General features: G+C 35.5%; 1 long non-coding RNA gene across 1 annotated transcript in view; it reads right to left on the bottom strand.

Moving 5' to 3' along the window:
• Positions 1–734: 734 nt before the first annotated feature.
• LOC140137595 (uncharacterized) overlaps positions 735–13596 on the bottom strand; it is a 39992-nt gene continuing 27130 nt past the window's right edge. The window contains exons 2-3 of the long non-coding RNA XR_011856870.1: positions 7620–7774; positions 735–2078 (exon numbers count right to left, since the gene is read on the bottom strand). This is a non-coding gene — a long non-coding RNA (uncharacterized lncRNA). The remainder of the gene's footprint in view (positions 2079–7619; positions 7775–13596) is intronic.

The raw sequence follows: 13596 nt of genomic DNA, 5'->3' as shown, positions 1-13596 counted from the left end.
TGCGCCAAATTACCGCAAAAAAGAGAAACTTTTGTAATTTTGGGTTCTTACGGGTGGGGAATAAGAGTTCAGACTGGGAGAATTTCCCCCTGGCACCGCCACTGTCAGTAGTCCAATAAAAGGGGGTTAGAGTTAGGGTTTAGGTCATTTTAGGTTGGGAGATATGGTTAGGGCTAGCCTAGTGTTAGGATCAGAGTCAGTGTCATGATTATAGGTAGGATGAAGTTCAGGGTTAGTTAAGGACTAGGAGACCTGCTTCTTAGTAACTTTTGCCAATAAATTATACAACAATAGTATTTGAAAGCCTCTGCGGGTAGACTTGAAATGTCGTCAAACTCAACATTTGACGTCACACTGCTGTGCATATATATTGTTTAGCAAACATTGTTACTGCGCATTTGAAAGTCAGATATAAGTTTCATCTTTCTTGCTTACACACATACATTATGCTCGGACTCAAGATGAAGTTTTATATATTTCTCTGAAAACCTTTTTGCAATACTCACATACAACAGGTGTATGCTCATAGTGGTTATGACGTTTGAGCTCTTCTTCAGTGAAAAAATTATCGCAATGTGAACATAAATGCTTAGAATTTAAATGAATGTTGAGATATTCCTTTCTGAAGAGCTTATTGCAATACTGACACATAGCATATGGATGAGCAAACTTGAGATGCTCAAGTTTGAGAGCCTTTTCCGTAAAGAGCTGTTTGCAATACCCAAAAATGTGGACTCAGATGACGTTTCAGATCTGCCTTTGTGAAGAAGAACGGTTGCTTCTTTTTCTTGCAATACACACATGAATGCTCAGAATTGAGATGATATTCGAGATCTTCCTGTGAGAAAAGCTCTTTGCAATACATACATACGACCTGTGGATGCTCCATCATGAGATGATCTTTGACACCAGTGGTGAATATCTTCTTGCAATATTTACAAAAATGCTCAGAATGGAAATGAAGTTGGAGATCTTGCCGTGGGAAACGCTTCTTGCAATATACACATAAAACACTTCGTACTTTTAAATGCTGAACCTTAAGATGAAGTTTGAGGTCATCAACTGCAAAGAACTTTTTGCAAATCACACATAAATGCTCAGACTCCATATGAAGTTTTATGTTATATCCCTTTCCAAATGACTTTTTGCAATACACACAAGAATGATAAATATCCAGGTGAGGTTTCAGAAATCCTTTTGCAAAATACTGCTTGCAAAATTCACAAAAATGCTCCGACTTAATATGAATATTGAGATCTTTCTCTTTGAAACCTTTCTTGCAAGGAGCACATAAATGCTTAGACATCACATGAAGTTTGAGTTTGCCATTGCCAAAATATTTCTTGCAATATACACATAATACTTTCTTAGCCTTAGACATTCTATGATTTTCATGAAGTTTAAGCTCCTTCTTTGTAAAATGTACCTGGCAATGCACACACAAATGTTCAGAATCAAGATGAAGTTCAAGATCTTCCTCTTTGACTAGCTTCTTGCAATAGTCACATTCAAGTGAATGCTCAGACTTGATATGACGTTTTAGCTCTACTTTGGTGAAATACGTCTTGCAATGCACACACAAATGTTCGACTCAAGATGAAGTTCAAGATCTTCCTGTGTGAACTTCTTCTTGCAATAGTCACATTCAAGTGAATGCTCAGACATGATATGATGTTTTAGCTCTACTTTGGTGAAATACGTCTTGCAATAAACACACATCAATAGTTCGACTCTACCTCTGATTTGTTTCTTCTTAAACGCAGATGATATCTTTCCATGATAGCTTCTTTGATGTCGACTTTCATGTCTCTTCAAATCCTCAAAAGATGAGTAATGTCTTGTGCAATAAATGCACTTGAAACTTGCCCGGTATCTCATTGTGATCTATTGGTGTAACCAGGTTTAAATTCTCTCAACCAGGTTAAGTCATTAATCCTTAAAAACATGAGGACACAATCATTTTTTGGATATGAAAGTTTCCATCTTGAAACATGTGTAGTTCACCTTAATGTATTGTGCTCAACACTTGCGTATTTCATCAACACTGGAACAGGTGGCCATTAAACTGTCCTGCATTTCTGTAAAAGAATCGGGAGCACATTAATAATACATTAATAATGTACACACAAATTAGGAACCATAGAGTAAACTCTATTTTGTACTGTGCCTATAATAAATAATAACGATTGACTTTTGAACTCTCACCAATTATTGATCATTTTTTAGCTGGGCTGTGGCCTGGCTCTACATGTACAATAGTGCAATAAGGAAATTTACTGATTAAGGGAAGGGGTATGAACGTTTGGACAGTATTTATTGTGGGACATTAGAGCACATCAGACATATCGAATTGCTTTCTGAATATGAAGAATGTCCTTCTGATATCAAATAATTTTGATTTTTTGAAATTCGCAATTTTTTATGGCAAATCATTAAAAATTGATATTTTTGATATTTAACAGTACTTGAAGTAAACTTTATAAATCTAATGATTTATACTTAAAGTGTATGTAGGTGGGATGAAAAGCCAATGATCAATTGAAAATTTTCACCTTTCGTATTGAAGATATGGATTGTTTTTCCCCAAACACCAAAAAAAAAAAAAAGGGTCTTTTGGGGAAAAAAATCCATATCTTCAATATAAAAGGTCAAAATTTTCAATTGATCGTCGGCTTTTCCTCCCAGCTACATACACTTAAAAGAATATATCATTAGATTTATAAAATTTATTTGAAAAATATCAAATTTTAATAATTTGTCATAAAATTTGTATTATATCGTGAATTTTGAAAATGAAAATTATTTGATATCAGAAAGACATGCTTCAGTATTCAGAATGCAATTCAACGCTCATTCTAGATCCCTTAACTACCTGCACAATAACAAATACATTTCAATCTAACTTAGCCTAAATTTGTAGTGGCTTGTATTCCCAAGAATAACCTCAATTGCTACATGTAGACCAACTAAAGTCATATCAAATCACCTTTTTGGAAAATCCCATCACATCTCCGAGCAGACCTGAAATGTTGTCAGTTGACGTCACACAAATGTACATATTGTTTAGCGAACTTTGTTACTGTGCATTTGAAAGAAGTGAAGTGGGTAGTAACAATGTGTGCATCGGCGTGATGATATCAGAGGTCTGTCCACAAAAGTTCAATGGGATTTTACTGAAAAGGTGAATTGGCAAGGCGTCCGATATATATTGTTTAATGTCAGTGCTTGGCCTGCTTTACAACACTATAGCATGCTGTTGAAAATACCATACATCAATCTTGCCAAAGCCCCATAATCCAACTGATGTAGCGTAGTAAGCACTCTACTGCGCTACTTTAGTTAGATTATGGAGCTTTGGCAAGATTGACCACAGCTGGGTTTACATTAATGGGAAACAGGGATGGTGATTCAGCCATATTGATCTTTTTTTTCACATCGCTATCCCCCAATGATCAAGTTTTGTTAATATACAAATGTAGATAGCCCAGGAAGTTGGAAAACATTTGACATGATATATGGTCAAAAGCATTAACATGCAGGAGTTTCTGACAAGATATAGTACAAGGTGTCCCATAAAAAGGTTACATGTAGAAAATGAACCGCATTTTGTGATGGTACAACAAAACAATGTTATTTTTTCAGATATTATTTATTCATCCTTCTTGAAACTGTTTGCTAAGTTTCAATTCCATATCTTAAAAGCAACTTAACTTATGAGCGCAAGATGACAGGGTGTCAAGAGTGGCTAACCATCAAAATATCGCACTACGACGGTTGAACACACGCACCTTTGTTTTAAGATTTGTATAAAATTACTTTTTATGTTTCTCTTATTTTCATTGTTGAACTTATTGCACAAAAGAAACATATTGAAAAATTAAATATTGTACACTGAAAATAAATCAGTTTTAGAGCTTCTTGACTCCTGGTGGTAACGAATAAAGGAAGATGGTCATTGGAGATAAACACGTTTTTTTGGTGAAAGCAGTTCTGCACGCTGTATCTCCTGTCATCAACATAGTGAAATGAATAACAATCTTTCGCATTTAGGCCTTGTTTGGATGTTGTTGACTTGAAATTGCTGCTGTTTGTTTTTGCATTTCTGACTGAACTCTTGAAATAAAACTTAACAAATTTTATTCTTTGTTTGTCAGAATAAAATTATGCATCTGGCATGCTATGACTGGGCCTACTCAAAGTGCACCGTAAATGCACGGTGGTTGTGACGGTATAATGAACCTTGTGTTGCATTATGTCAGGTAAAGAGCTTGCTCAGGAATGCATGGAATGCGGACTAAGTCGTAGGCTGTGTCGCTGTGAACTTGACATTCACAGGGGTACAAGTAGAGGGTACATACATTATGTCATGAAAAGGATATTTAAATTTGTTAACATTAACTTAGATTATTTTCAAAAATCTACATGTAACCTTTTTTTGGGACACCCGGTATGAAGAAATGAGATAACAAAGATGAGCAATCTTTGGTTGCTGTAATTGCAACACTTCATAATAATGTACATGAAGATATTTTACAAAATTAATATTAACCAAGGAAGCAATGTTCCTTCATTTACTGATCTTAATGTGTTTTTCTCTTTTGACCTCTGAAATTTGACCTCTACATGATTGTCAGTGGAAGTAGTAATACGGGAGTAATACATGCAGTTTACTTCCCAGACCTTCCTAGCATTTTGACAATAATTATACTTTAAAAACTTTTTTAAGTACAATAAAACCAAATTTAATGACTAATTTGGTGATTATTTTGAATTTTTCCCAATTTGACCTTTTGTGAAACTTTTTTCTCTTATTCAGTTGCAACAGTCAGATAGCACACGTAAGCTTGGACTACAGATGATGTTTGAGAACTTCCTTTGCAAAATAGTTTTGGCAAAATTCACATAAATATGCAGATGTCTGATGAAATGAGAGATCCTCCTACATGCTGCTTGATCAAGCCTTGAAATAGGCAGACTGGAACCAGGAGCAATTTGTTTTTGAACATTGCTCCTGGTTCACTGGGATTTTACAAGAACCAGGAGCAATCCTTTTATGCATAAAACCAGCACTACTGCATCAAGTGCAAAACTGGAACCAGGAGCAATTTGTTTCAGAAAATTGCACCTGGTTCATGTAATTTTACAAGGACCAGGAGCAATTGGTGGCTTTATGAGAGCAAATTTGCTCCTGGCGCCTGCTTATTTCAAGGCTTGTGCTTGATATAGACACATAAATGCTTCAACTTCAAGCAAAATCAAGATTTTCCTAAATGATATGTCTTACAATAGGCATTCTTGTAAATACTTGGCCTGCCTGGATTTTGAGATCTTCCTTTGTAAAATAATACAATAGGGCCTATGCACATTTACATACGTAAATGCTCAAACTTGAGATGGTGTGTTATGTTTTCTTGTGTGTTATATATTAATTGCAATATTCACATAGTACATACATGTATTCTAACTGCACTTGACTTTGGAGATCTTCCAATGCGAAATAATTCTTTACAATGCTCAGGCTGCAAATGCTTTTGGAGATCTTCATTAGTGAAAAACACGTTACAATATTAAAATTTAAAAAAAATAATGTGTTCATACTTTAGATGAAGTTTGTTCAAAACACTTCTTGCAATTAACATGCAGCATGCACGTAAAATTAATGCAAGACTTCAGATGAAGTTTCAGATCTTTCCTCTGTGAAAAACGTTTGCTTACACACATACAAAATGTACATTGTGCTCAGCCTCAAGATGAAGTTTCATATATTTCTCTGTGAAAACCTTTTTGCAATACTCACATACACTGTACAACAGGTGTATGCTCATAGTGGTTATGACGTTTGAGCTCTTCTTCAGTGAAAAAATTATCGCAATGTGAACATAAATGCTTAGAATTTAAATGAATTTTGAGATCTTCCTTTCTAAAAAGCTTATTGCAAAATGCACATATAGCATATGGATGCTCAGATGTGAGATGAAGTTTGAGAGCCTCCTTTGTAAAGAACTTTTTGCAATACACACAAAAATGTGTGGACTCCAGATGAAATTTCAGATCTTCCTTTGTGAAGAACTTTTGCGTCCTGCAATACACACATGAATGCTCAGACTTCAGATGAAAGTCAAGATCTTCCTTTGCCAAAAGCTCCGTGCAATAAGAACATATAACAGGCGAATGCTCAATCTCGAGATGACGTTTCAGATCTTCCTTTGTGAAGAACTTTTGCTTCTTTTTCTTGCAATGCACACATGAATGCTCAGAATTGAGATGAAATTTGATATCTTCGGGGGAGAAAAGCTCTTTGCAAAATATGCATTCGACAGGTGAATGCTCCAACTGGACATGAAATGTGAGATCTTCTTTGATGAAAAACTTCTTGCAATATTTACAAAAATGGTCAGAATTGAAATGAGGTTGGAGATCTTCCCGAAGGAAACACTTTTTGCAATACACACATACAACACGTTGTGTATGCATATGCTCAATCCTGATATGATATTTGAGATCATGTTTTGTAGTAAAGCACTCTTTGCAATGCCCACACATATGCTCAGACTCCAGATGAGGTTTCAGATATCCCTTTGCAAAATACTTCCTGCAATATACACATATATGCTCAGACTTATTGTGAATTTTGAGATCTTCCTCTGTGAAACAATTCTTGCAAGGAATACATAAATGCTTTGACTTCACATGAAGTTTGAGTTCCTTTTCTTTATAATATTTCTTGCAATACACACATAATACATATATATGCCCATGATCAGAGTTAATAATCATATGATTTTCATGCAGTTTAAGATCCTCCTTTGTAAAATGTGTCTTGCAATGCACACACAAATGTTCAGAATCAAGATGAAGTTTAATATCTTCCTCTGTGAAAAGCTTCTTACAATAGTCACATTCAACATGTGAATGCACAGACTTGAGATGATGTTTTAGCTCTTCTTTGGTGAAATACTTCTTATCCTTGAAGAATTTCTTGCAATAAACACATAAATCGTAGACTTCAGATGAAGTTTGAGATCACTCTTTGTAATCTCCACCTTACAATACTCACAAACTACATGTATGAGTGCAGACTTCTGATGAATTCCGAGATCTTCCTGTCCAGCACTTTGAACATCCTTGTACTGATAATACCACTGACCAAAATATGTGCAGGAATGTGCAGTTCTAAGGTGTTCATTTAACTTATCTTCCGGTATGAGTAAGCAGCAAATATGACAATTAAGCTGTCTCCGTTGGTTTGGAGGTGATGTGTCCAGCTCTACCTCAGATGTGAAGGACTGACCATTTTCACTGCTCTGCATTGACTGTGGCACAATTACCTTTCCTCCGTGTATTTCTTCTTAAACACAACCCTACTCGAAAGTGACATATTTGTTTACCGCATGTGGTATATTTCTTGTCATAGCCGTTTCTTTGATGCCGCTTTTCGTGTCTCTTAACATCCTCAAAAGACGAGAAATTTTTTCTTGCACTAAGAACACTCAAAACTTGCTAAATATCTCATTTTGATCTTATTCTCTCAAATATTATTGTTTCAGAACAATAAGGCTTTTCAATTACAATATAAATCAACCCAATGGATATCAAATGTTCAAACTACATGTACCAACCATTTTTGGCTATAAATGTCACCTTCTGGCATCTTCTTACATTGTAAGTTGATGATGGATGGCTGATGTAGCTGGTTCACCATGTTGCATGAGATGTACACTCTCTTGTCTTGCATCAATACCGGGGAGGTGCCTATAATGACTATTATGCATATCTGTAAAAGAACCAAAGCACACAGGCACATGCAAATTATTAGGATAATCAGGTTAAGTAAACTGAACTTTGTATTGTGTGTCTATATGCATGCATACTAGAAATATTATTTGCTTAATTGTTGACAGGGCTGTGCAGTCACATTGACCCTTTGACTCCTTACCATGTCACAATGCACAATTGGTTACACAGTTCATAAGTATCTTTATCATGATGAATGAGCCCATGGTTAACTAGAGCTACTGTGGCTCACGAGCCACGAATGTCAGGCGGTGACTTCTGTTTGACCTGATTTGACCTATGACCTCGGTAAAGCGTGAGTTGACTACTCATGCTCTCTCAAATCAAGGGTAATTTGCATCACATTTAAGCCCAATTGGGCCTATTTTAACATTTGACCTCATTTGACCTTTCCTGTAACCTTGGATGACCTTTACGGTTTCATACTCCCCAAGTGTCAGGGATCATTCCCCCCCCCCGAGTTACAGCCCAATGGAAACAACTTAAAATTTGACCTGACCTTTGACCTCAGATGACCTTTATGGTTTCATACCTACTCCCCAAGTGTCAAGGATCATTTTCCGCAAGTTACAGCCCGATCGGAGCAACTTAAAATTTGACCTGACCTTTAACCTTGCATGACCTTTTTAGTTTTATACTCCCGAAGTGTCAGGGATTGTTTTCCCTGAGTTACAGGCCAATTGAAGCAACTTAAAATTTGACCTGACCTTTGACCTCGGATTGCCTTTGCGGTTTCATACTCCCTAAGTGTCAGGGATCATTTTTCCCAAGTTACAGCCCGATCAGACAACTTTAAATTTGACCTGACCTTTGACCTCACATGACCTTTGCGGTTTCATACTCCCCAAGTGTCAGGTATCATTTTCCCAGAGTTCGGCCCCATCAGAGCAGGTGTAACATTTGACCTTTGACATGGGATGACCTTAGCTGATGTTTCATGCTCCCCTTATAAATCAATGATTATTATTTCAAAATTTTGCCCCCCTCCCATCCACCCAAGTACTAGTTTTCACCATTATTGCACCATATTGCTATATAGCATTTACCATCTAGCCTTAGTGTGTAGGTATTGATTTTCATAAATGCATCATGGGAAGGAATAAAATTTGACCACCATCCCCACCCACAAGCAACTATATAGCATTCATCACATACCTTTAGTGTGTATTTTCGTAAATGCATCATGGGATAGCATAATTATCAAACCTAACAACTCTTATCAAAATAGCAGCACAATATTTACTTAAATTTTCCTGGAAACTTAAAACTACACCAGTAGACATGCCCAAGCATGCAACAAATCTTTATGCTTCTCTCTTGTTATCAAATAGCTGTCTCCTACAAGGTATCTGCCAAATTGCTGCCTCTATAATGATAGCTGCTTCATTACATTTCAGGCAAATATTTTCACAAAATGACCCCTACATGAACTTTGACCCCAATTTGTGGTACAACTTATTTGAAGCTTGGGCCAGCGGTTCTTGATGACCATGTTTGGTGGTCATAGCATGTCATTTAAAGGAGAAGTAGCATTTTAAAGATTTTCACAAAATGACCCCTAATAACCCTTATGTGACCTTTGACCCCTATCTGTGTAGAAGTTATATGAAGCTTGGGCCAGTGCTTCTTGTGGCCAAGTTTGATATAAAATTGGATCGGTTGAGCCCATATTTATTGGTCGAGCTATGAGTTTTAAAATATTGGACGAGACGTAGTCGAGTCCAATATTTTAAAAGTCATAGCGAGATCAATAAATATTGGGCGTAAAGCATCCAATTTTATCATTATTATGTTTTGGATCCAATATTATCACAACTTGGATCCATCAAAACATAATAATGGTCAAAATTAGTGCAAGCGTCTGGCACTAGTAGCAATTTTGGTTCTACTAAAGAAGAAAGAAAGAAAGAAGATTTGAGAGCTTCACAGTATATCAGGTGGATAAATCCGCCTGACATAATATCTTTCTCCAATAAAAATTCTTTTAAAAAAGGAATGGGCCAACCAATGTGAGTTTGGACGTGATATGGTGAATTCCATGGTGTGTAGATTTGGTATTATGATTTTTCTAGGGAAAGTAGAAGAATCAAAAGACTGCATGATTACTAGTCCAGTCTTGCATTTTCTGAATGAATTGAATTTTCAAATAACGTCCTAAAAACTTTATTTGTGAATGGATTTTCATTGTTGACAAAACAAAATGTATGTTTAATATATTAATTATTTCAATGAGAGCAGTTCCATTTAAAACTTTCTTCCATAAATAATCACACAGTATTATCTGTTTACAAAATAAGCGTTTTTTAATTGTATATTCAAATTTAATAAGCGTGGAATTATCATTATCAGTACTACCTACATGGCTTGCTTATGTTTACATTGTATAGTCAAAATAGGCGTTTTATCTGCCTCGTTACTGATCTTAGGCCAATAAAAAATTGTTTGCTTGCCCTCAAATGAATTTTTTTTAAATGGGCGGTCGGTCAGAGATTTCTTTTTTTTTCTTGTTTTGCTGAACCATGAAATGGTATCAGCCTATATGAGTGAATGTTACTAGCTTACTAAGTTACTAGCTTACTAAGTTACTAGCTTACTAACTCACAAACCATTTGGTCTGAAATGGACATATCTCTAAATGCCACGAAGGTATGACCCCATGAGTGGTGTCATATGAAAGAGGAAAATATAAAGAATATAATAAAAATAATTCCAAACATCAGAGGTCATCCAGTGGTCACAGGGGTCAAAAAAGGTCATTTTAACCAAAAATGCTCCGATTGAGCTTAAATTTAAATTCAATGATCCTTAGGCCTATGACATTCTCAACATGTTTAAAACATTTCAAAATTTATTTAAGGTCATTAAGGGGTCATAAAGGGGCCAAAGGTCAAGGTTTTCAAAATGCTCCAATTTAGCTGAAATTTAAATACAATGATCCTTATGACATTCTAAACATTTAAAAATATTTTAAAATTCATTTAAGGTCACTAAGGGGTCATAAAGGGTCAAAGGTCAAGTTTTTCAAAATGCTCCAACTGAGCTGAAATTTATATATGCAATGATCCTTATGACATTCTTAACATTTTAAAAACATTTTCTGATTCATTTATGGTCATTAAGGGTTCATAAAGGGGTCAAAGGTCAAGTTTTCAAAATGCTTCAATTGAGCTGAAATTTAAATCGATCCTTATGACATTCTAAACATGTTGAAAATATTTTAAAATTCATTTACAAAGGTCATTAAGGGGTCATACAGAGGTCAAAAGTTGAGTTTTCAAAATGCCAGCTTTCCACGATCAAGGTATATTAAAGCGGCAATTAATGAAACAGTCTTATTAAAATTAGTATTATCTATATCTAGCTCAGTATTGCTGCTTGATCAGATCGTCACATTCATCAGCCTAACTTACCTTGTGCCCTTGCAAAGGGCACAGTTACTCTAGTTTATTTTATATTCTTTACTTTTCCTCTTTCATTAACACCACTCGGGCAGTCATACCTTCAGTAGCATTTCGAGATTATGTCCATTACAGACTCTGGGTGACAGTGGTATAGGCCTACCACAATATACTGCCGAAGCCACATGGTTCAGCTATGGTGCGGTTATCGCTCTAGTTTTTATTACTAGCAAACTCTACTGTTTGTATTAATTAAGGCTCAAAATATGAAAAATCGGACAATTTGGGTGTCAAAATGAATCAACTAACATTACAAAACAACCAAAATGTTGAACACAAGTTCTAAAATACATTTTTTTTACATCTTCAGAATACAACAAATTGAAAAGAAAAAAAACTTTGCAGGAATTTCCAAAAATAGGGTGGGTATTCTTTTGTACAGTAAATAGAAAAAAACACACACTTTTTTCTGATTTCCAAAATTTATAGGGCCAGTCGGTTGAGGGCAAGCAAACATCTTCTTTTTTTTGCCTTAAGGTCAATTTGCACTGGGATCCACAACATAACGCGCATCTATCAGCACACGGTTCTTTAATCCCAATACATTTGTACATTCATTGAATGACTTTGAAACTTTGGGTACAAAACTCTGCTCTGCAACTTTTGCACTATATGATTGTTTATTTGAGGTTATTGGACTATGCCATTGAGATTAGGCTATTGTGGTCCATAGTGTTGGTCACTGTCTATCGGGTTCTAAGAGGCGGTAAACTGGTTTAAGACATAAAAACACCAAATAAACTGAGACCTTTGTATAAGTCCATTAATTTTGTATTTTAAACAAAGAATATACACACAAGATTTTATCCCGTGCATATCAGAAAACAATAATAAAATAAAATCCAAGGAAATTGTGGTTTTATTTAGAACTAAACTGGGCATACTTAAAATAGGAAAACAATTGCTAAGTAAATCTAGCAAGAGTGAAATTAGAATCTTTTCACAAAGTCATGCCAATAAGGTGCCCCAACGTTATGGCGCCCCAAAAGACTTACCGGTACATGTACAACCCTAAAAATGTAGTTCAGGGTCAAATTGCAAACTTGACCAGATTTTATTCATAACCACACCAAATTATTGCTCTGGCCATAATGATTCAGAAATTAATAGTAGATAGTTCAGTCTGTGGCGGATGGTTCTTGAATTACAAGCAAAAAGGTAATACTAATGTCACATTTTGAGCTCTACAGGGGGCAAACCTAACAATGCTCCCAATTTTTACGAAAATTGTCTCAAATTATTTGTCTTGCAAAAAACAATTCAAATTGGGACTATCTAGGAAGTATCATTTTAACCTGTTTACACAGGTAATATTGCCGAATAGGTCAAAGTCAATACAGTATGTTCAATTTTGTTCAAGCCACACAAAAGTATACTCATCTAGACACTTGGTGATAAATATATATGAGGGTCATTCAAAAAGTTCTACCTCCATGGTCACATCTCTGTTACTTGCGTGCCAGAGGAGGCTTAAAGGCATTCCTACAATGCACTATGATTGGGAAATTTGATCAATATAACCTAATTTTAAAGGCAAAGTCCCATTACACACACACAAAATAGTAATTTTAAAATTGCAGCCAAGTAGCTAGTCGATGAGACTTATGAAATTAAATTGGATTTTCTAGAAAACATTCATATTGTCCCACTGCATTAGTTTTATTCATAAGTCTCCATGTTTTGAATGTTAAATAAAAGGATGAAAACAAGAAATATGTGCACACAATCCAAATGCAAGGTATGGTCAACTGTACCACATGTGTTAAGGCAGACATACCAAGGCCAGAAACCTCATTGGGTTATGGGAATGTCTTTAAACATCCTCTGCTAACGTGCCAGGAAGTTGAAATTACCCATGAATATATTCTTAAATCATCATGATCATGCATGGATGGTAGCATGTAAGTGAACTGGGCTATCAAATATGGGGATTTGTTACATGTGAATAGGTTTTTTATTGTTCAGTCTCAATTAATTTCAGAATTACATCAAATTTGGTGTCATTTTGTTGCTATTGATCTCCCCCTTCATTTAAGACCATTTATAGCTCATTTGGATTAGTAACAAGCGAGTTGGGGGTCAAAAATGTCCGAGTGGGTTCTTGGGGATCAGAGGGCGTCGCATGGGAGGGCGTCGCACACCATAGGAATTACACACAAAAAGCAAAAAGGAAGCAACTTTGAAATGCTGTATTTAGAAAAGTACAAGTAGCATGAACCACAAATTTCATGTATAGTATTCTTGATACTAGATCTATTTCATGATATAAACAGTTTTGAATGTTATGCAACCTATTAATTAATTAATTGACTGTTAATTAACTTCATTTTGACCCATTTTCTGT

Source organism: Amphiura filiformis, chromosome 17 (assembly GCF_039555335.1).
Source record: "Amphiura filiformis chromosome 17, Afil_fr2py, whole genome shotgun sequence".
NCBI lineage: Eukaryota > Metazoa > Echinodermata > Ophiuroidea > Amphilepidida > Amphiuridae > Amphiura > Amphiura filiformis.
The sequence above is the reverse complement of the archived record's forward strand: the minus strand, read 5'-3'. Positions and strand labels throughout refer to the sequence as shown.